This window comes from Perca fluviatilis, chromosome 21 (genome assembly GCF_010015445.1).
Source record: "Perca fluviatilis chromosome 21, GENO_Pfluv_1.0, whole genome shotgun sequence".
NCBI classification, from domain to species: Eukaryota; Metazoa; Chordata; class Actinopteri; order Perciformes; family Percidae; genus Perca; species Perca fluviatilis.
This window is the reverse complement of record NC_053132.1, coordinates 7,210,537-7,232,070: the sequence shown is the minus strand read 5'-3', so window position 1 is coordinate 7,232,070 and position 21,534 is coordinate 7,210,537. Positions and strand designations below refer to the sequence as shown.

Sequence of the window (21,534 nt, the reverse complement as noted above, 5' to 3'; positions counted from 1 at the left end):
AATAACGGTACTCTTTTGTCTCCTTCACATCATTGTTTGTCTCACTTATCATAAACCTGTGTACGTTTCTCATGGTGTGACTTTGGTGAATCCAAACTAACCTTCAAAACCCAATAACACTAACTAACTAACTAACTAACCGATCAAGGCGGCGGTAGAACAGCAACTCTTGTGTTCTGCGAGGTAAAATGACTGTCTGGTGGCTTTAATGAGAGCAGAGATAACGACTTCAGTTCCCCGTCGTAAAGGGCTGTCTGACGGCGAGGTAAAGCGATGAAAGTATTCTAAATATAGCTGATAGATTGATTTTTTTTAGGTGTCTTAAATATGTTTAGCTGCTGCTGCTCCCCCCCCCCAATCCGCAGCAGTACATTGGCTTCACCTCCCTGGGGACATGCCAGCCGCCATCTACTGTAGCTAATACACTGACTATGGATAAGTACCTCATACATCCCTGCTTCAAAAATCCGAACTATCCCTTTAAGCACTGCTGGAAAACAGAGACACCTCGGTCCTGTTTGTGTGTACCAGCTCCTAATTGAATGCCCTGCTGGGCCTGAGGCTGTGTGTGTGGGTTTACTGCTGCTATTGATCCCAGATCTTTATCTCTATTAAACCTACCTGCTATACTGTCTCCTACAGCAGCAGCATACTGAAGCATCCACACATACCTACACAAGCACAATTCCTGGACATTGTAAAGGAAAGTAGGTGCAAACACTAACAAGATGAGAAAGAACGAAAGAAAGAAAGAAAAATGGATTGAACAAAAGAAACAGAGAGAACAAGTATCCACACTGCATGTAGCCTTTTGAGCCACTAAACCAAAGCCATTAAATCAATTTCCTCTAATCTGGACAGGGCCATCCCAGAGCAGGAAATGCCAGCCAGTAAGCTCCTCGAGGGAGAAGCAGCTATTGTGCCTGCACACAGAGCATTAACCGAAGATCTGATTTAATAAAATGCATTTCTTTTCCTCTGCTGGGGAAGGTGCCTGATCTCCTCTTTCATCCACTAATTCTATCTATCGCTCTTGTTCTTTACCCCCACTTCTCAGTACATGACTCTGCAGGAAATCCCCTCATTACTTGGAACAATGTGTACCTGACTAACACAGTAACCAAATTAATACAATATTGACACGCCTGGCAGGTAAAGGAATTGACTTTTGAATTTTTGCAACATAAACTCTTCCTTTATATTGCACATTTCCAATATCTTCATCTTTAATGTGTAATGCAATGTTTGATTTTGACTTACATTTGCACTATTTAGAATGTATTACTGTATTTTATATATTTCTTATCTTTCTTTATCTTATTACTTATCTTTTTTATCTTTATTTGTATATATTTCTTATCTTTGCACTTATTGCACTGTGGGTCGGAGAGAAACGTATTTTCAGTTGCTCTGAATGTCTGGCACATATTGCAGAATTGACAATAAAGTTGACTTGATAAATGATGCTAACGTATGTAATGTTTGTTTCTTAATGGTAAGAAAAATGTTCTGATATTAACCTGGCAGTTCCATCCAGTTCTTCAAACGAAAGGTTTGTGCAGGTTTTCACACCAGCTAAGAAAGTTTCTTTCTAATCGAAAGCACATAATGCACAACCTTTAAAAGAAATGCTACGCCGCTATTTAACATTCAACAAAAGAGCTTCAACTTAAAATGTTCTCAAATGCCTAATGGGAGCAACGCTATGTTTAATGAAACGCCAGTCAAAGACGCTCGGGGGCGAAGAAACAATAGGACACAGCAGGTTGAAGTTTAGAGTCAGGGAAACTGGCAGCGAGACAGTAGCCGGTTTGATACTGAGCCATTGTTAAACTTATTTGAGTGGCATTCAGCTGAAAGCACCCAAACAAGCAATATAAAATGCACAACAACATTGCTGGATTGATGGTGACTTAAAAGTTAATATTATTGTACAATAATAAGAGGAAAACAAACCTCGTCACAAAATCCAGAAGGAAGAAAGGAAGGAAGAGAAGAGAATGTCTTTCTGATCAGGGAGACAGAAACGGCATCCAACATTTCCTCAGAACAAAGCCATGATTATCATAGGAAAGTAGGATATGATATATGATATGATATGTGGTCATGTGTCATCTGACAACTCTAACTAGATTATAAACTACATTATATAGGAAGAGCACATGACATCCGTCCGACCTATTTTCCTTTTTGTCTTCTCATACCCCGTAACCCTTCCAGTTCTCTTGTTGCAGCGTGAACACGTGTTCCAAACCACGACTTCCTTGTGATGCCGCGAGACGATTGGCTAAAAGCGGCACATACCCCTGACACACCCACTCTGTCATGCTTAGTGAGGTTCCTGGCACTACTCCTGTCCTTTCTGCCCGGCAAATTAGAGGTTTGCCTCTCCGTTATGCGACGGTGCGCCCACGAACACATACAAACATCCCTACCTCGATTGTCATTGAGAAAAATATACAGAGATACAGACACACACACACACACAGCCAGCGCAAAAGACTTGGGCTGTGCTGCAGAGGACAGCTGCCAAGAGTGACTGGCTGTGTCGAAATACATCGCTCACACCTACACACTGTGGGTTTTTATTACACTTCTATTTAATTGACAGGCTCTCAGTAATATACTGGATGGGATGAGGTGCTAAATGCAGAAAAGCGTCAGGGATGGGACTGAGTCGAAAAAGGGAGTACAGTACAGAGCAGGAAATTAAAATTCAGAGTTAACTCCTGTGGGTCAGAGACATTTTTCTTATCCTGAACTTGCAGTATTTTCATACTTTGTGGCTTTTCCAAGAGCCCGCCCTTTAAACCACACACTTAGCCCATAGTGGGAACTTCATTGCATACCACCTATAAGAGCTGTCCATCTACACACCGCTTAGCCACTGAAGGATGACAGTATAAAGAGGGGAGAGATAGTAAAAAAAATGACGTGCTAAAATTAGGAACAGTGTGGTTTTGGGACGACGCGATCCAGCTCGTTCTGTTTAGCTGCCTTTTACACGGGCTGAAATTGAATTAAGGAAATGTAAAAATGCAGTTTTATATGGTGAGTAAACACAAGGCTGCAGCAGCAGTTGGCTCACATAGGGGGAATTCCAGCTCTGCCGTTCTGGTCGTCCACCCTAAAGCGCCAGACAACGTAAACCTTTGAGGTAAATCCAAGAAAAATGCATATAAAATAAGCCTTTAGAAAATCTGTTATAAAAGATTGTAAAAAGGAATATAAAGTATGTCTTGGCACTGAGAGCCTTTGCTGCAGTATTCTGACTCCCTATGCTAAGGAATACAATAGCGAGAGAGGCTGCTAATGGCTCGGCTTGTTTGTTTTCTTTGCGTTTTAGAGTCACTTGATACAGGTTAAAGTTTGAGGCTATAATGCACAGAGCAGAACTCCGGGCCCCGCTGCCAGGAAATGACCCTAATTTTTTCGAGCAAGAACAGCTCCTGAGGTGGTAATGCGTTTCCCCCGAGTCAGGCAGAGCATATAGGTGGTAGTGCTGCAGAGAGCAGCAGTGTGGGTAATACAGTGGCAGGGCCATCATTGATTATGGTAATTAACGGAGAGGAAAGAGGCCTCGTTCTTTTTGCAGCAGCGCAGAGGAGAAATGAAGGAGAGGAGATGTGACGGGAAAACATAAAAAGAGAAGCCATAAGAAGGTGAGGAAGAGAGATGGTAGTTAAAGAAGATGGAAGAGCGTCTTGATCAGAAGCTCTTGAGGGTGGAGGGAGTGAGGGAGTGTGGATCAATCACCAGGGAGGTAAAAGAAGCATTTTGAATATTGTTAGAAGACTACTCATTGTTGAATAAGTAGATGTATGTAAAGGTAAAGGTACTTTATTGTCACATACACATACATGTAGCAAAATTCATTCTCTGCATTTAACCCATCCCTCAAGGGAGCAGTGGGCAGCCAATCACAGCGCCCGGGGACCAACTCCAGATCTGAGCCAGTGCCTTGATCAAGGGCACTGACTGGAGAACCTGTTTATTTGTATGTATGTGTGTATGCAATGTGCCTAAACATATAGATTAGGTCTTGTGCACATACTGTAGGTGCAGGTGTATGTCTTAAGCTGCTTGTGCATACATGACAATTTATGTGAATGCATTTGTATATTATTTGCACCCTAGTTAATGTTATGTGCATGCACAATATACCATGAATTAATTTAAGTCAAATTACTGTATAACTATATCTGCATATGTATACATGTTCTTCTCTGTCAACATGAACTAGTGAGAACAACTAAGTTGTTCACAAAAAAAAAAGAGATGGATATGTAAAGTTTGCGTGTTAGAATGCAAATATTAGCAAAATAGCTACAGTAAAAGTTAGGAATCCTCTGAGGAACATGAATGTCTGTACAAAATGTCAAGGCAATTAGGGCTGCGCGATTTTCTATCAGAATTCTAATTTTCATTAAAAGATATTTAAAATTAAAATGATTATAGTGTGATATTTGCGAGGATCTGTACCAAACAGATTTTTTCTTTAGTCTGTAGGACGATATGAAGGCTGGGATGTCTCTGCAGCACTATACTACTTTATTCAGAATGGTTTGACACATATTTTGCCTTTAACAAATATTGCCCCCCCCCCTCTGGATATTGCACTAGGCACTTATTGCGATTTTGAAAAAATTGCAATTAGTTGTGCAGCCCTAATGGCAGACTTGTTAAGATGTTTCAGTTTGGATCAGAGTGGTGAACTGACCGACCGACAGACCCCTGCCATCCCAAAAGCCATGGTGCTAGTGTGCTTACAACATTATATCACATAAAATTCAGTTGTTTAAATTCAGAGGGAAGCAGCAGTGCAACAGGATCAAGGTCCAAACCTAAATACTCTAGGTCTTTGCTAAATAAAGCAGTAACAGCATTTTTAAATGCACAGTTTGTTGCCATTCAACCCCATAGAGTTTGTATTTTACAACATATAATGTAAGCAGCAGCTTAGTACCGGTGCCCAGCATCTTTTGGAGTGCCATGTTGCAGACTTTTTTTTTAAGTTTCCAGTCCTTGTTTTATTTCAATAACTCACAAGCTGCCAAGGCTGCTCTGAGGCCAGGAATAAAGAAAAGAGGAGAAATAGAGCAAGGACAGCGAGGAGAAAAGAGGTAGAGAGCCAAAGCCCAGCAGCTCGCTGCATAAAAACTCTTACCCTGTCTCTTGGGTTGTGTGTGTGTGTGTGTGTGTGTGTGTGTGTGTGTGTGTGTGTGTGTGTGTGTTCATAATGGTGGTAATTAGCTGATCAAACAGAGAGACAGTGGACCAGACTCCTGCTGTGGGTGGGCTCTAATAATCCAGATCATCAGGTATAAGACTATGTGGTTTATATGTGGCTTGTATGAATGCGTCTGTGCATGTGCAGAGTTAAGTCTGTGAAATCTGCCGTTAAGCTCCAACACTGCTAGATACAGATCAGCCACCGCAGCGCACTAATCTCTCTCTTTTTTTTTTTTTATGGTCTGTGTTTTACAATAAAAAAGCTTTTCCTAGCAGGAATCTCAAAACTGCTTCTGTGGCAGACAATGGCTTCACTTTTTTGCATTTCATGCTGTGATAAAAGGCAGATTTTTCAAATACACCTTCTGTTTGTAATGTAGACAACGTATGATATCATGTTCCCTCTCAATGTGAGAGGCCTCCACTCCATCAGAAAACCCCCCAAAACAAAGAATAAATAGAGCACAGTTGTTACATTTTTGTACATAGTCGCAATTTTGCTGGTTTGAGTCTGGACAGGGGCCCTTGTAGAACATATAAAACTTGTTTTTTTTTTATAACGGCACCATTCCATAAAATGGGAATATTCAAGATGTATTGCACACCATTTTACACATATTTCCCAAATATTTAGTCTGAAATATTTGAAAAACTTGAGGACCTCCAACAGTATTCAAAGTAAGTTCTGCAGGTTTAAACAATGTTTGTAATGTTGGACCCTTTTAAATATAACACAAATGCAGCAGAGAAACAACAATGAAATGCCACGATGTTTCCAAGTTATTGGTGCTCGATTCATTCTTCTCTATTCCATATCTATGTTATATCCTTTTGAAATGCTTATAATAAATACTTCCACAAACCTGTAATGAAAACAGAACTAATGGCTAATAGTTGTTGTTTTTTTAATAAATGTTACCTGCTAAAGTTCCAAATCAAAATCCAGTTAGTCTCCAACTCTTGCTGCAGAAAGTGAGTCAAATTAGTAAGCGTGGAATCCGAGTTCACACTCAAATACACTCGTCATGTGGACCAGACGCAGGCCTGCAAACCCAATTAGGCTCCAACTGCTAGTTAAAAAAACAGACTCTGTCTTGTATAACTGGCCCAGACCAGGAGTAAAGTTCTAAATCCCACTGTGTGGGATAAAAGTCCTCTCAACATGTGTCATCAGTCCCATAGCTACCAGGTCCTCCTAATGACATTTACAAGCTGATTGATGGACAGTGGCCAGGCTGCCATGCTCATGCATGGCCATTTGATTAGAAAAGACACACTCTGCACTGTAGGTGCTCTGATCTCATCAGTGGTGGCCAAGGCCAAATGAGATACTGTATATGCAGAGCAAAAATACACGCTGACACGTCTGAAAAAAAAAAAACTCTGCTCCCTGGTCCAATAGAAGGAGAAAGAACTGCGACATGATTTGGCAGAATAACAAGGATTTCTTTATGCCGTTACCCCAAAACGTAGGTTTTTAAACACATATTTGTTCTTGACGATGCAGATGCCATTTTGGGAGAAAATACAGTGTGTGAATATTTACATTCTGTCATACTTGAAGTCCTAGGGGATTGTAAATTTGTAGATGAAACACACACACACAAGTACATGCTAAAAACATTTGCACATGCTGCAAAAACAGACACGCCCGCGCACACCCGCCCGTCCGCACACACAGTCACTTTTAGGTCCTCTCCAAGTCTGGTGCTCCTAATAAGCAGGCACTCTGGCTGAACAGCATCAGTGTGTTTCTGTTTGTGAAGTGAGTGATGGAGGGCATGTGAGGAGGAGCGAGACCAACCAAAAGATAAGCAGAGAAAGGATGTGTATAAACCATTACACTTACCATGCCTTAACAGGAGAGAGAGAGAGAGAGAGAGGGGAAGGGAGGCCTATTTGTTCCAGTTCATTGTCTGATGTGATTGCGCTCAAAAGAGAGAAATGTCTGATGACAGCCTGAGCCTCTGACCTCAGAGGGATAAGCAAAAACAAAACAAGCTAACATAAATTATCAGTGTGGATTCTGGTACACAGTAAAGCCTCACACAGCGGAGCACATACGGTGATGCAAAACAACCCCATGCCTCCTCCGTTTCACTGACACATTGTTGCTGGAAACCGCCAGACGCACTGCAACCTGTCTGCAATTACGGCAGACAAATTGTTGTTCAATTAGTGGCAGAGATTGGTATGCATGCGCATATTTTCTGATTGTCAACAAATCCCCAATCATGTGTGTATCCAAAGCCTGATATATCTTTTTCCTCTGTGCCACAGAGCCCCATTGTTGTTAAAAACACATCAATGAGCCACACTGTTGCACTGGGTGACATGTTCCTTCATTACCATGAACAAACACACACACACACACACACACACACACACACACACACACACACACACACACACACACACACACACACACACACACACACACACACACACACACACACAGTAGTTTATTTTGACTCAATCCCACACACACCATCCTGCTGCCACAAATACTCATTAGAGCACCAAATGTGGATTAATTTGCAGCTGAAAATAGTCCGGAAGAAAAGCACTGTTTACGCCTTATGTCCAGATTTATTTTCACATTATTTGTCAGGGACCACGTGCATTGCAGCAGTGCAGCAAGCACCTAGCAAGCACATAAAGTGTGGTACCTCGAGCCTGGCAACATTTATATATGTTGACATGAGAGAGAAGAGCGATGCGGCTAAGGCATAACAGCTCATTAATGCCAACTGGGTCTGGGAATAGAAAGCGAAAATACCCCCAAAATGCTTCTACAGTAAAAGCAGGGGCAGGACTAGGGGAGCTGACATCCTCACATACAAATCAAAATGCCACAGGAGTCTGGTCTTTAACCACCCAAAAATAGGGCCTCACTTGTGTATGACCGCTGCGAATAACCACACTCTCTCAAAAACATCAGCAGCAGCGAAAAGCGTCGGTCAGCTGCGAGGTCGGAACTGTGTACTTTCTGTGCTAATGCATTCGATCTCTCGTTAAACTAACGGCTGCCAGAGCAAGACAAAAATATTGCTCAGTTCGGTCAGTCACTGTGAGCATGCAGGCCCGCCACACAGAAAACACTCTTTCCCTGCCCGGACCCACTCTGTTTGCCAGGAAACCATTCCCTCTGAGCTGCAAGCAAATAGCCCCTGAGCGGTGGGGTAGCCGGTGATCAATGAGCTGTGGAAGGGGGGGGTGTAAGTTCAGCTCATAATGCTCTGACAGAGACCAGCAAATACTCTTTCAGGCTGATGAAGCCAGCATCCCCTGTGTATGCCTGTATCTCTCTCTGTAGTTATTACAGGCTGGAGGAGTGACAAGCCCCCCTGGCTGCCTGTGTTTACATGGGATTTCTCAGGGCTGTGCGCCCACAAACTTCTGTGACTCTTTCTGTGATTCATTGTTAATTTTGGCAAGGCTCAACATTTTATTTTTAGCCATTAATACGTGTTTTTTTTATTTTAAGTCACGCTTCAAATCGTATAAACACAAATGTGTTACTGTACCTTCATTTTTGTTAATTTCAGTGAAATATTTTAGTGATTTTTTTTTAACAATTATTACAGTAGTTCCCAAATGTTTTGACCTCTCACAGCAGGTTATGGCCTTAATGTGGACATAATGTAAATTGTATGCAGTTTAACAAAAATGGAATGTTTTTTTTCTCAGACGGTTTCATTTTTTAAAGGCGCTATTTACCAGAGAAAAATAAAGATACTGTATATACATTTTGTAGAGCAAAAATATACTGTTGTTTTTTTCTTATTCATCACATTACTCATCATAAGTCCTCTCCAAGGCTGGGAATTATTCAATTAGTCGATTCACAAACGGAACAAAAAAATAAATAAAAAAAATAAAATAAAACACTTTGCAGATTCCAGCTCTTGCTGCATTTTTTGTTTTTGTTTTACATGCCCAAGCCTTCACAGGAATGTGCGTGTTCTGCATAGTGATGTGAAAAAGAGGACAGAGTGGCAGTAACACTGTGTGCTTTCCTCCTCTCAACACTTCTGTGGGGAGTCAGTGTGACAAGGAAAGTGTGAGCGCCGATGCATTACCCTGCTGTAACATTAGCTTGCATTAAAGAAAATGGTCACCTCTTTAAAACCTCACCTGCTAGCTAACTAGTCCCCATATACTCTACTGAGAAAGTCTTCTTCTTCTTCTATATAAATATATATATACAGTGCCTTGCGAAAGTATTCGGCCCCCTTGAACTTTTCGACCTTTTGCCACATTTCAGGCCTCAAACATAAAGATATAAAACTGTAATTTTTTGTGAAGAATCAACAACAAGTCGGACACAATCATGAAGTGGAACGAAATTTATTGGATATTTCAAACCTTTTAAACAAATAAAAAACTGAAATATTGGGCGTGCAAAATTATTCAGCCCCCTTAAGTTAATACTTTGTAGCGCCACCTTTTGCTGCGATTACAGCTGTAAGTCGCTTGGGGTATGTCTCTATCAGTTTTGCACATCGATAGACTGACATTTTTGCCCATTCCTCCTTGCAAAACAGCTCGAGCTCAGTGAGGTTGGATAGAGAGCGTTTGTGAACAGCAGTTTTCAGTTCTTTCCACAGATTCTCGATTGGATTCAGGTCTGGACTTTTACTTGGCCATTCTAACACCTGGATAGGTTTATTTGTGAACCATTCCATTGTAGATTTTGCTTTATGTTTTGGATCATTGTCTTGTTGGAAGACAAATATCCGTCCCAGTCTCAGGTCTTTTGCAGACTCCATCAGGTTTTCTTCCAGAATGGTCCTGTATTTGGCTCCATCCATCTTCCCATCAATTTTAACCATCTTCCCTGTCCCTGCTGAAGAAAAGCAGGCCCAAACCATGATGCTGCCACCACCATGTTTGACAGTGGGGATGGTGTGTTCAGGGTGATGAGCTGTGTTGCTTTTACGCCAAACATAACGTTTTGCATTGTTGCCAAAAAGTTCGATTTTGGTTTCATCTGACCACAGCACCTTCTTCCACATGTTTGGTGTGTCTCCCAGGTGGCTTTTGGCAAACTTTAAACGACACTTTTTATGGATATCTTTAAGAAATGGCTTTCTTCTTGCCACTCTTCCATAAAGGCCAGATTTGTGCAGTATACGACTGATTGTTGTCCTATGGACAGAGTCTCCCACCTCAGCTGTAGATCTCTGCCGTTCATCCAGAGTGATCATGGGCCTCTTGGCTGCATCTCTGATCAGTCTTCTCATTGTATGAGCTGAAAGTTTAGAGGGACGGCCGGGTCTTCGTAGATTTGTAGTGGTCTGATACTCCTTCCATTTCAATATTATCGCTTGCACAGTGCTCCTTGGGATGTTTAAAGCTTGGGAAATCTTTTTGTATCCAAATCCGGCTTTAAACTTCTCCACAACAGTATCTCGGACCTGCCTGGTGTGTTCCTTGTTCTTCATGATGCTCTCTGCGCTTTACACGGACCTCTGAGACTATCACAGAGCAGGTGCATTTATACGGAGACTTGATTACACACAGCTGGATTCTATTTATCATCATTAGTCATTTAGGTCAACATTGGATCATTCAGAGATCCTCACTGAACTTCTGGAGAGAGTTTGCTGCACTGAAAGTAAAGGGGCTGAATAATTTTGCACGCACACTTTTTTCAGTTTTTTATTTGTTAAAAAAGTTTGAAATAGCCAATGAATTTCGTTCCACTTCATAATTGGAACCCACTTGTTGTTGATTCTTCACAAAAAATTACAGTTTTATATCTTTATGTTTGAGGCCTGAAATGTGGCAAAAGGTCGAAACGTTCAAGGGGGCCGAATACTTTCGCAAGGCACTGTATATATATATATATATATATATAGTGTGAGACAGGGTGTTAGGCACCCTTTTTCAGGGAACGTTTTTCAGGGAACGTTCAAGTTCTCTTTCTTTTGTTAAAGCGCCCATATTATGCTCATTTTCAGGTTCATAACTGTATTTTAAGGTTGTACCAGAATAGGTTTACATGGTTTAATTTAAAAAAAAACACCATATTTTTGTTGTACTGTACAGCTCTCTCTCAGTGCTGCAGATCCTCTTTTCACCTGGTTTCTGTTTTAGCTACAGAGTGAGACCTCTTTTCATCTTCTTCTTCTGTACTATCTTTGATTGCACTTGCACATGCGCAGTAGCTCAGATGTAGAGCATGTCAGCTAGCTAACTCTAGAGACAGTAAAAGAAAGCCTGTTTCTCCAACTTTGGTCAGTTACAAGGCAGGATTAGCTGGGAGACTTCTAAATGAGGGCGCACATGTAAGTAGTTCTTTTGTAGATTATGGTGAACTTGTGTGTGTGTTGTAGCAGTGTTTTGCTATTGAGAACGACGTAGCATGCTAGCGTTAGCCGGCAAACGCTAGCATTAGCAGGCTAACGCTAACGCTACGAGCTAACGGTTGTGGTTAGCCAGCTCATTTAGTTTTTTGAACAGCTCACTAGGAGACTGAAAGCAGGAAACATTCAGAAACCATATCTCACTCAAAACAGCATGGATGGATTTTTTTCAAAGTTTGTATGTGTGTGGAAGCACCAGAGACACAAAAGAACACCCCAAATCCCAGAAAAAGTGTTTTTCTCATAATATGGGCACTTTAATATGCTTTGTGTTAATACAAGTGTTCCCTCTTGAGGAAACAGCCACTGCTTCTGCTTAGAAGTAGGGGATCAAGTCCCTTGGTGACCTTCTAATTCCCCACTGTCCTTTTAAAGGACATTGGGATTTTCTGCACTGTAATCATCACACACTGAAGAAACACAAGATCAGGGGAGGCCACAGTGTGTTTGTGTACACATTACCGCATTCATTCCCATACAGGAGTTCACCAAGCGCACCCTTGTAACACACCAGTAATTGCTGTCTTCTGACTGCGGTTATACCTGTGACTCGCTATACATTTGTAGGGGTTATTTGGGTAATTTGCTTCATTGCCAGCGATGGTACATCTGGCTTTTTAATTAGGTAAGAAAATAAGAGCACATAAGATAAATTAGGTGTAATTTTCCACTGGCAAAGAGGCCGATTTTCTTCTTTTTTTTTTTTACTCAAGCGGAAAATATGTTGTTTTACTGCTGTGCAGTGGCCTTGGGCTGCATTAACATAAGGTTGCACACAACAAAAACAGGTAACAGTTAAGACTGGGTTATGACCATGATTGACACCTAATGTACAAAACAAAAACTGAATCAGTGAACATAAAAGTGGATTGTGATGTGAAACAGGACAAATCAAAAGAAGGATTACTCTTACCTCGACTACAGTGCTAAAGATTCAGCGGGTTGGATTAAAATCTACAATGATGCCAAGATTAACTTTCCTTTGTTCTTATGTCAGAAGGATAGATGGATAAAATATGATAGATTATAAATCACTGTATTTTTCCAATTTCACTGCTGCTGTTGACATGACACTCAGGCTCTTACTTTACTGCCTGTGTGCAATTAAACATGCTATATATATATACACACACACACACACACACACACACACACACACAAACACACACACACACACACACACACACACACACGGCTGCATACTGTACAGTATGCACCCACTAAAAATGTGCTACACAGTTTGTACACGTGTGTACGAGGTGTGTGCAACGCATGTGTGTGAGTGTGCACTGCAGCAGCTATGTCAGCAGCGGTCCTGTAGCACCAGGTGAGATTTATGAGGTGTTAAGAATGTTTGCCTCCAGCCCAGCGATGGGAGACTGATCCCACCTCCTCGCCGGCCTGTGTCCCTGCCTAACGCCCCGCCTGGCTCCTACCCACACAAGCACAGACACACAGCTGCAAATATATGTATATATATATATATATATATATATATATATATATACATATATATATATATATATATATACACACATATATATATATATACACACACACACACACACACGCACAGTACGCCCCCTGTACACACACACACACACACGCGCGTGCACATCAACCCCTGAACCCCAAAGTGTGAGTCTAATGTCTGCACCACCCCCAGCCTGCTCTGAAAGACTCACTTCCTGGGGCTAAGCACACCTTCTAAAATATCCCCCTTACCCTGTTCCACAGCCTCCAATGATTTTTTTCCCCCACTTACGAAATCACTCCTCCTGTGGGAAAACCACACATATTCTGGCCTTCGTTTAACCAAAGAGCACAGCGTCCAGTCGGGGCCACTCTGAGAGAAAAGCTTTACTTTAAGGCGGTTCGAAAAGGTCACTGCAGGAGCTAGTGAGAAGGGAGCATGTTTCACAGCTTTTACAAGCATCATGAATCACAATGGCATCTCACTTTACTGGGTGACCTTGAAGATGCTCCCGTCCCTGACAGAAAGTATAGACTTGCATTCTCTCTTGCAGTTGCTAAATATTCTATAGCCTAGGTGAGCAAGTAGACACATACTTATATATTTTGGACACTGTATTTGTAACCAGGGATGTAGGGATCACGTTTTTAGGGGTCCTTATAATGGGTCTCCGCTGATACCGAGCCTGATCCAACGCTCAGCGTTTCCCACACATAGACTATTGTGTGGCGGTGCGCCTCACTATCAACACCGGCCGCCGCACATTGCGTTTAGTTATTAATTTCTTTTTTTAAAACGCTATTTAAAAACACGTTCTTCTGCATTTAATTTCTCTGCTCTCCTCCGTCTCTGTCAATTGTGTCTCGCTCACACACACACACACACACACACACACACACACACACACACACACACACACACACACACACACACACACACACACACACACACACACCTCCTCCCACCGTGCGGTGTTTGATGTTTTTAGCCCCCAACGTCGCCATCCAGGCAGCGTGGCAATGGTTATGTTTAAGGCAGGTTTAAGGTTTTAAGTGAGGGTTAACTGCCTGTTAGGCGACGTTGGAGGCTTAAAACACCATCGACACGACAATTTCATGAAAGTTTGGTATCTATCTCGTGAACACCTTTACACAATCACACATTCATAATCGCCGACCCGACTCTTAGCAAACAAGCAATTGTGCCCGCTTTAGAAAGTTAACTAGTCGCAAGTTTGCGGTAAAATGCAGTTGGGTTGTCGAGGTCAAAATACTATATTTAGCAGCTGTGAATCAAATAAACATATTATAAATAATGTTATGTCATTTTTTTTACTCTTACACTGAATGTTTGCTGCTTCAATCCAGATGAATATTGAAAAGTATTTTCCGCGACTGAAAAAGGCACGTGTTGAGGATGAGGACCAGCCTGAACCGGAGGTATCAGTCTGAAACAGAGCTCAACAGTCCAACCAGTGGAATTAGTTATGTTATTAATTTCAGGCTTCAACCAGTGAAAGACAGGATCAGGGAGAGAAAGAGATAGATTCGTTAGGCATTAAAGTAGGAAAGGAGGACAGCATCCAACAGCGTGTCCTCAGTTTTTGATACTTGATCGTTACGGAAATAAGTCGTTGTCACACATTAAAAGCCCCTATTATACTCCTTTTCAGCATCATAACTGTAGTCTTGAGGTCTAATAGATAGGTTTACATGCTTTGATGTTCAAAAAACACACAGTATGTTTCTCATACTGCCCATTGCTGCAGTGCCTCCACCTGAAACAGTGTCTGAGCTCTTGGCCCGCCTTTCTGAAAAGCCCAGTCTGCTCTGATTGGTCAGCTGGCCCACTCTGTTGTGATTGGTCAACCAAATTCAAACAAGCCACTGGGCAGGCTGTGCTTGCTTAGGCAGCACCAATGGGCAGCACATATGAGCTGGGCTGGCTTTCTCAATCAATAACATCATTAATTGAGGAATTCCAAAACAGGAATGTGGATGTGGTCGTTTTTAGCCAGTTGAGAAAAAGTGCTGTCTGTGGGAGATAAAGCTCCATTTGGAGTGAAATATGTTTTTTTTTTTTTGTACTTTATACATTTATTACATACACAAAAAACTATGTAACAATAAAAGTCAGGGGACATCCAAAAAAAGCATAATAGGGGCTCTTTAATATAAAAGCTGCAGTAAATTATTGATGAAATTTTAACTGGGAGAATGTGACTGTTGAAATTGACGTGAATGTTGAAAACGACAAGTACAGTAAAGAAAGTATTGGATTTTGATCGGCTTCATTTTAGTCAATATGATCAATTAAAATATGCAGGGATCGGCCCTGAAACAAATCTTTTGGATCTGCTCGTCACTCTATTTGATCTCATTTGTACCTAAGCCCCATGCAGGTTTGTCTTAAGCCAAAAAACATTATACTGCACTTCTACCAATTAATCTGCTATTTGAGCACAACTGGTAAAGTACCTATTTCCAGGCCTAAAAATAAGTTTTAGTATTCAATAAATTTGTCCCATGATAAAGCTTAATTTCAGTTATATTATATAAATGTGTATAAATTTAGGTTTGCCTAAAACAAGGAGTCAAATCAATAATCCAACAAATTAATGAAATCTGACATTTATGTAGCAAACAACAACAACACCATAAGTGACAGGCAAACATTGATTGTGCAACAACTAACTCACTTAAAAGCAACTTTTACTTCGGTCAAACTAGGTCACCAACCTTTTTGCAAAGGAGTCTGGGGTTAACAATCTGGATGTCAACAGCATTATGACGAAGTATAACACAGGCAAATATTTACTAATAGTTATAGTGACTTCTTTATTGTCTCTTTCCCCGCTGCCAGAGGCAGGTACACAACCAAACCTGATGTGCACAAGTTGCCCTGATCGCCACCGCAACACACACTTTAGCGTCTCCTGTGTCCAGTTCCCCCTCTTCAACCTGTGGCTGACGAGGTTGAAGAGAACGGCTTTAATGGTAACTTTCTACCATTAAAGCCGTTCTCACCAAACATCTGTCCAAACAACTCTGGGGGTTATTCCATCTCACTCTGCCCGAGCTGCTAGGCATTATCTGCCTCTGCTGCTTCCCTAATGCGGCAGGGACTTAGAGCGGGATTAAACCACAATTATGCACTTCCCTATTCGCTCCAGCTGTACAGAGAGAGGAGAGGACTATGGGAGGCACCATTCAAAGTAAGGTGATTGCTGAAGATACTTTGTGCAGTCATAGAAAACAGAATTTACATAAAAGTCTTATTCTTTTGGCATATGGTGCGCTGTCACCCAATTTCCTATCTTGCAGATTTCCACTGAGAAAAAAATCTCTTACTTAGAACCAGTTTTGTTATTAATAACCATTAAATCCTGACAAACGAATGAATAAAGTTGTGAAGCAACACTGTCAAAGGTAAATCAAATAAATAAGGCTGAATCGAATGTCTGTCTGCATATTTTATGAGGTCATCGCCCTAAAAAAATTATCTTTGAACAAAATGATTCATTTGATTAAATGAGTTAGTCTTTTTTTATTAAATTAACTTTCTTCAATGAATATTAGGGTTGGGTACCTTTCCCATCTGAACCAATATCAGTACCGGTACCTGAAATTCGGTTCCCAGTACCCAACGGTACTTTTTTCGGTACTTTCCCTCTGTAATTATAAAAAAATTATTTCAGTTGTAAAAATAATTCAAAACTTATTTATCCTATTTACTTAGAACATTATGTTATTTATTTAGAATATTTTACACTGACAGAAATTAAATTAAAAACCTCAGCCTGTCAGTTAGTCACCAGGGCACAGAAACCACTGTGGTGCCCGCCTTTCTCACAGGAAGTGTAACGTCAACAGCACCGCTCTCCATTAATATCATATCGCAGCAAACGCTGTCTGCGTGAAGTTATTAAAAACCGTAACCACACTTGAAACAACTTTATCGGCATTGCCGTGACTCACTGTGACTTCAACAAAACTGCAGAACAAATTCTAGTTATACTTTTGTGGCTTACTGTTAGTTAAAATTAGAATTGCAATCAGGCGAACATTTCGCACCCATACTCAGTGGAAATGACACCTACAGAGAGATCGAGCATTTGAGCTGCACATACTGCATATGAGACAAAACACTGTGCACAATTGGATGATGACAGTATAAGGGATGAAGATAATGAATCATTATTCAAACCAGCCAGAGTCTGTGATGTGTACACACACACACACACACACACACACACACACACACACACACACACACACACACACACACACACACACACACACCATAAACAAACCAAACACGTGGGCAGAACACAACCTACCAGTCATATTGCATGCGTTTGTGTGCGGTTAATGATTTCCCCAGGCCTCCTGCGTTGTATGGTCCGCCTCGTCTCCGCCCTGGAAGAAATAATAAAAAGAGGATTGTTAGGGTGGGTGAGCAGCTGAGAAAGAGGGCGGAGGAAGGGAGGGATGTAGCATATAGAAAACAAACAAGCCCGTACAGTACACTGTAAAAACAAAAATGTTGTGAAAACTCAAAATTTCAAGGCAACTTACTGCACTAGATTTTTGAGTTTTGAGGCCAACTCAAACTCCTACGTTTTGAAAATAGTTCAGCCAACTAATAATGTTTTGTTCAAATAATTAACTTTCATATGCTGTGCCAACTAATAATGTTTTGTTTAAATAATTTATCTTTCATAGATATAAAAACTTAAAATCTTAAGTTTCACATACTAAATAATTCAAAAAACAGTCATGTCAACTAATTATCTTTTGTTCAGATAATTAACTTTTGTGTGTAAAAACTAAGTTTCGACTTCTAAAAGAGCCCCCGTGCCAAATAGGGGCCCATCTAAAGCTGCTGATCTTGCATCACTTGACATAAAAGGACCACTAGTGAAGTGGCCCCGCGAGAATACTGGCTGAAGGAAGCCTATTACTGCTCAAAGTCTAACACTGCAAAACTCCAGCTCTTCTTATCAAACGTAACAGTCACTTACCTCATGGTTACAAATGTAAACCAGCACAACAATGACAATTACCAGGCAACAAAACATTACATTCTAAGCAGACACGTTTAATAAACGGAATTCATAAAGTTACATTTGTATTTCGAACAAACTGCAAACTTTTCAGCAAAGTTTGACACAACCATTTACTGCCTTGCATCATGGGAATTGACCAGCCAATGAACCACCTGACTGCAGTACGCAAATCGGAGTTCAAGGCATAGAGCAGGCCGAAAAGGTAGGCAACTGAAAACCCCTGCAGAACTGCCCAGGAAACCCTGTTTTAGCGTGGAGCATGAAAAGAGTAATTGACCTGGCCTCAATTTGAGTCTAACTACAATTTCAAAGTGGCGCCACCATACATTTTGAAGTGAGACCAACTTATCACAATAAACTTAATACAGTGAGTTGAAGTAACTACTTTAACAAAGTTTATAATGCAATTATGTGTTTTTTGTTCTGTTTAATTGAAAATCAAAGTAAGATGAGCAATTTCAAGTTCTCGTTTTTACAGTGTACAAAGGCCAGCAAGGACACCCTTCCTCCTCCCCCTGCGAGCCCCCTTTCCCTCTGTCCTCATGCTTACTTCTTTTCCTGTTCTGTTTCTGAGTGTCCTTCCTCTGTCGACTTCTCTCCCTTTATCTTTCCTCTCTTTCCTTCTCCCTCTTTTTTTCTTAGTTTGAAGACCTTGTTTCAAACCCTCTTTCCTTAACTGCCTCTTTCTCTCCCGTTTCCCCTATTCCCTCTGTTTTATTATCCTTTATTCCTCTTCTGTGGAGGATTTAAGCTAGCCTGTTTACCTCACAGTCAGAGATAAAAGCCAGACATTTATCTATGGCCGTGCGTCACAGTCATCCTATAACGGGTGTAGAAACCCCCTGCTACAGCTAGTATTACTGCTTTTCAATGTCAGCATTGGAGCAAGAGACTTTGACAGACTGACATCAGGCAGACGTTAGCATGCATTCCACAGACTCCTGCAACCTGTAGGCTCACGCTTTGATGTTTACTGGCCTGTCAGCTCAGATAAGACGCTAGTGCAGTCCTCTTGTGCTAAGCTAGTTGCGCTAAAACCAGCTGTGAATTGCCACATTTTCATATGGTTAACATTCAGAATTCAAGAATAAATTTATTTGCTTTCTTTTTGAGAGTGAAATGAGGAAAATTATATCAATATCGTGGCTGTGCATAAAGTACTGAGCTGGAGTCATGACATGTTTAGCCTAGCTTAGCAGGAGGCAGGAGGAAAATGGCGAACATCTGTGTTCAAAATGATTTACCTACTAATGACTCTAAAAATGTCTTATTAAAAAGTTGTATCTTGTTTGTTTAACCGGTACCTGGCCAAAAATGTAAAAAAGGACAATTTGTGGTTATCCATCCACCCAGAACTACTTCACTGCATCTCCAGCTATAGCGACAGTTGCCCGCTATGGTCAGTAAGCGCATGTGTGATGCTGCAAGTCTATTTTTGTTGTTTTTTCATATACACATACTGTAAATTCACAAACACTTTTGCTGCTTTTTCCATATACAATCACAAATTTTCATTTTTCACACAAATGGATGACAGGAATATCAAAGGAACTGCTTGTATAACGTGTTAATTGGTAAGCTACGCTAAATGTCTGCTGGCTTTAGCTTCATAAACCGCTTTCCAACCGAGTAGTTACAGGAACGTAGGTATAGGAATATAGAAGTCCACTTCTAAGCAGATCTATTAACTACTCTCCCAAAACCGTTTTTTCCATTTGCATTTGCAATGGCCAAGTGGCCATAGGGACTGGTAGGAGGGGTAAGGGAGTGATGCAAGCACGGCAACAGTCTTTATAGCGTTAAAATCAGAAAACAAAAAAAAGTATGAACTAAATACTAAATCTAATGTATATAGCATATTTGTCATAATTTAAACAAGTCTCCCGAAGAGAAACGGGTATCTCTTTCTCCCTCTGCCTGCTGCGCTGTGGACGTGTGTGTGTGTGTGTGTGTGTGTGTGTGTGTGTGTGTGTGTGTGTGTGTGTGTGTGTGTGTGTGACGGCCCGATCAGCGAGGTTGTCAAGCCCGCAGGGCACGCTTGTGGAATTTAACTCTGAAAAGACAGTTAACCACAGGTTCCCATTAATCTTATGGTGGACATGTGTTGTGATATTTAAACAAACGAACCTTCAACGGCGAAATAAAAGCCTCTTATTTACGAGACCGGCCTGAGAGACCTCCAGCTTACAGCGGGGTCTCTGAGCGTGACTGTCCGAGCGCGAGCTAACGGCCGGGGCAGGCGCCTGCTGGCTGTCGCCTCACTTCATGGAGCTTCTCAACTCCGAAAACTTTGAAGCAAATTGTCAATTCGGCATAAGTTTTCGCAAGACTGCCTATATTCAAAATCTAAACAGTTCATTTCTCGCCTAAAACGTTGTCAAAAGTGAATTTAGTGATGAACAAGATGGCGAAAACTGTTAAAATTGTCCTGTTGTTGGTCTGTCTGTACCGGAAACCCGACCCTCGTTGACCTAGGTCCCTATGCTGAAAAGGGAACAGCGAAAAGACCCTGCCCTGAAGTAGGAGCTGAAAGAGTTACAGGAACTGCGGCCAGAGGAACTTAAAAATCCCCAAATTGGTCCAGTCGGACATCTTTATATCTTTAAAAAAGGTTCTAAGAATTTTATGTTCTAGGAACTGCAAAAATCCCTCCGGTCGGAAAGCGGCTATAGTCAATGGACAGATATGAGTGGTATCCATCTTCTCATCTAAGTCAAGGCAGGAAAGCAAATACAGTAAGTGTTTCTTCACAAAACGCAAACAACCCTTTAAACATCAATGCTGTCTTTTTACTTGAATCATTCACAACAAGACAGCAGATTTTACTTTTGTTAAAAAACAAAAAAACAAAAACAAGCTTTAGTTCCTATTAATAGCAAAATGAAAAGCTGATATCTTGTGAGGTTTATTACAAAGACGACAACTTCATATCAGTCACAAAATGTATCTAAGCGTTTACAGGCAATGTATCACTGCTACAATTCACTATTGTTTGTGGCTCAATAAAAATCCCACAAAAACGGTAATGCCCACAAACATCAGTAGGCACACTGGCCACAAAAGAGCAGCTACTTGCCACACAACAACAAAAGGGGGACACAAAGAAACGGGAGGAAAAGAGAGACTGAACAAGAGAAAATATCCAGAAAAAATGTGAAAGTGAGAAAGACGTAGGAAAGAAATCCACTGCAAAGTGTTTTGAGACAGGAAGGAAAAGAGGAAGCTGTTAATGCAGTCACGGTCCCATCAGAGGGGGAGGGAATGCATATGCATCAGACTTTCTATATGTGGATGTGAGTGTGTTGTGAAATTAGGGTGCTGTAATCTTTTGTATGACACATTTGTGGACACTTGGGTTGGACAATGTCCTAGTGTACACTTGATGGTAT

At 41.1% G+C, this 21,534-nt stretch overlaps 1 long non-coding RNA gene across 1 annotated transcript in view; it reads right to left on the bottom strand.

The window, feature by feature from the left end:
• LOC120550855 overlaps window positions 1-21,534 on the bottom strand; it is a 118,404-nt gene that overhangs the window by 32,754 nt on the left and 64,116 nt on the right. The window contains exon 3 of the long non-coding RNA XR_005637793.1: window positions 17,417-17,495. This is a non-coding gene — a long non-coding RNA (uncharacterized LOC120550855). The remainder of the gene's footprint in view (window positions 1-17,416; window positions 17,496-21,534) is intronic.